At 40.6% G+C, this 3,367-nt stretch overlaps 1 long non-coding RNA gene across 1 annotated transcript; it reads right to left on the bottom strand.

Annotated features, from left to right (window-relative positions):
- Positions 1-588: 588 nt before the first annotated feature.
- Positions 589-2,773, bottom strand: LOC140332454 (uncharacterized). Its single transcript, XR_011921128.1, has 3 exons — positions 2,687-2,773; positions 2,534-2,593; positions 589-754 (listed from the first exon to the last, which is right to left on the bottom strand). It is a non-coding gene; the product is annotated as an uncharacterized lncRNA (long non-coding RNA).
- Positions 2,774-3,367: the final 594 nt, after the last annotated feature.

Genomic DNA, 3,367 nt, shown 5'->3' on the forward strand with positions numbered 1-3,367 from the left:
ACAAAGACATTTTTTTAAAAAGGAAACACAGAAGTTAATGGGACTGCAGTCTTTAAATCACAACTGCTGAATGCCTATGTGTTCTGTAGTGTGCTGTGGTTCCAACTCTTAAGTAACTCAAGGATTTAGGAAATGCACTTGAATTAAATTAAAAAGACTTGTTCACCCAATGGCAGGGGAGGCCACCAGTGGTTATGGGAAAGGAGCCTACATCTGTCTACAAATCAATCAAGGATAACAAAGTTTTATTACAAGGAAGAGAATAGCATCCTATATTTGAGTGCAGATGTTTAGTATTAAAGGGATATGCTGAATTGGGTCCTTTGCACACACCAATAATCTGTGAAGAGAAGCCTGCAACCTCTATTGTACATTGTTTGCAACAACTTGCAAAATAACAAGCATGGGCCGCCCTAATGCATTGCAATGAATTGTTCAACTGCTTCTACGGTGCAATTCCCTGCTGGCCAAAACTTAGACTCTCCCACATCAGAGAATGATATTGGTAGATTGACACTTCGGAGGTCTAGGCAGCATAAAAGCAGGCGGGTGGTTTCTTTATTGTTAGTGTGTCATAGAACTAAAGGTAAAGCTGATTGCACCACTGCAACTGTGCAACCGTCTATAGATATATTAACAACAATGTAGTGCAAAAGTCCGCTAAACAACATACAAACTAAAAGCATTGCTGAAGAACTTAACTTATCTCAAAACAAGTCCAGCAGATTTCCAAGATTCATCTTGCAATGATTCCCTAAAGAGCCAGAGAAATAATATAAAATAAAATAGCACTCCTTTAGTGAAAGGTAAAAAAATCACATCAGGCTTTTATTTCTGATCTGCAAAAAAGTTAGCAGGTATAGTTCATTGAAATTCCCTTTACTTGTTTTCGTCGTATCACCTAGGTATGGAATCACAGTAAAAGGTAAATAAGGTGCTAAGAAAACAAATATTTAAATATGTCCCAAGATACTCCCAACCCCTTTCTCTCAACCTGAGAGGCTCGGATCCAGGTGGCGCCTGAACTCCAGGGTGTCACGGTAGTAAATCCAGCTACCCCATATCATATTAAATTTCTCTTGCGTACCCCTTAAGCTCGCAGTCAAGTCCTCCATGAGCATTATATCATTAACCCTGTGAAGCCACATGCCCACAGTAGGGACTGACACTGTCTTCCATAACTTCCTGTAGCTCTTGTCTGGAATAGTGTTATGGTGTAGAAGGAAAAACCTGGGATTCCTAGGGACATTGTGAGTTGTGACCTTCTGCATGAGTGCTCTCACCTGATCCCAGTAGGGGCCCAGTAATGGGCAGGACCAAAAAATGTGCAACATAGTGCCCTTTTCCTGATTACACCGCCAACATCTGTCTGAGACTTCAGGGAAAAAAATATGTAGCCGCTCTGGGGTCCTGTACCACGGAGAGAGGATCTTAAAACTCAGCTCCTGATACTTGCTGCTCGTAGAGGACCGGTGGACTGTAGAGAGTATCTTACATTTTTGCTCTGGTCCCAGAGTAAGCCCCAGTTCAGCCTCCCATGCACGTATATATGAGGGGGAAAAATTCTCCTGAGTCTGGTTGAGCACAGCATAAAGGTAAGACAGAGAATGTCTAAGAGGGCCACTTCCCACACAGACCGTCTCAAAACTCGTCTTCACAATATTCTGGGGGAAGAGACCGTAAATAGTGGTACAACTGCAGTGACCTCCAAAAATCGAGGTTAAAGTCCCCTAGCCTATCCATCAATGCCTCTATTGAAACCCAATGTCCCTGGTGGATAAAGTGTTCTGCCCTGAGGAGTCCACCCTCACGCAACTCCCCGAATTTCCCATCTTCCAACCCAGGAGGGAAGGAAGGGTTTCCAATGATCGGATACAAGGGAGAAGGTCCAGGCGACAGGCTGAGTTTAAATATAAGTCTCTGACAGGCTTTCCAAGCAGCAAAGATCACAGGGTGAGCTCTCAGATTTGGGTAAGGGAGCTTCTGTAGCCAGGGGAGCGCTGTCAAAGGTATCGGTGTGAAAGATTGTTCCACACTTATCCATTGTTTAAACTCCCCACGTCGGAACCAGTCTAAAATTTGGACCATTTGGGTCACCATGTAGTATAGAGAGAAATTGGGAAGGCCCAGACCCCCTCCACTCTTGCTCCTGAATAACAGACTCCTGCTAAGTCTATGGCCCTTTTTACCCCAAATGAAGTGGAATACCTTAGTGTGTAATGATTTGAAGAATGAGGTCGGCAGGGAAATTGGCAGAGCCTGGAAAAGGTACAGGATCCGTGGCAGTACGTTCATTTTCACAGTAAAAGGAATTTTAAAGTAGGGCAAGCGCTGACATTTGTCAGTTGACTTGTACATGGTTGTCGTTGTCGTGCACCACACACTTGTTTATTCAGTGAGCAGGTTGTGCGGGGTTGTATATGAAGGATATGAGGCTTTTATTTCTTTCTATTGACCCAACTCAGAAGATTCACTACTGGTTTCTGTCGCTGGGACATAAAGTGATAGGAAATCCAAAATTTTGATTAATTACCTTAGTAAGTACAGAAGGGAAGTCTTCCAATGGGAACAATTTTTTTCTGGCGGCGACTGTCTACAAATGGGAGACAGAAAAGTTAGCAAAAAACAGTTTTTTAGCATTACTCAACAAAACAAGGCCATACATATACTTGTTAGATAAACTTACCGTTTTATTATTACATTTCTAATGTGCTTCTGTTGCGAAGCAACTTCAGACAAACCGTCAACAATGCAAACTCTAAGAGGAGTTCCTGAAAACAAGAAATATAAGTAACTTGTTCCAAGTATTTAGTATATTGTATTTCTTTGCTAAGGAACCCTTTAAAAAATCCATGAAGCAATCTTCTACTATGTACTTAGCAACACAACATGTAACAAACTTCCATAAAAAAGAATGTAGATAATTGTGATGCCCTATTAGGATACTGCTATGTAAATACGGTGAGATCATAACCTTCTTGGGGTATCTAAAATAAGCAGCCAATGTTAGTTTGTTATAAGCAAAACTAGACAATTATATTATATTAATAATAAATATGTATGTTTATGTATGTTAATATTGGTTTAACTTTGTTTTCAATGCTTTCCCTGGACAGCTCAAGAAATAAAGGTTAAAAGCTATGTATTACTCAGAACCGGTTTGCCCATTTATGATAAAGATTATAAAAACTTAACCTATTACTAGTTATATTTTCTGCAATGAGAGAATTTTGGAATCCGCCAAAGCCAAATAGTTTTTCAAGGTGCTGTCATCTTTTTTTCTTGCTTTACTACTTCAAAAATCACTGACCTGGAAAAAGTATGCAGCTAGAAGTGCAGAAACCCTCCATAGATATATTTGTTCCAG

The sequence above is a fragment of the Pyxicephalus adspersus genome, chromosome 6, assembly GCF_032062135.1.
Source record: "Pyxicephalus adspersus chromosome 6, UCB_Pads_2.0, whole genome shotgun sequence".
In the NCBI taxonomy this organism is placed as follows: Eukaryota; Metazoa; Chordata; class Amphibia; order Anura; family Pyxicephalidae; genus Pyxicephalus; species Pyxicephalus adspersus.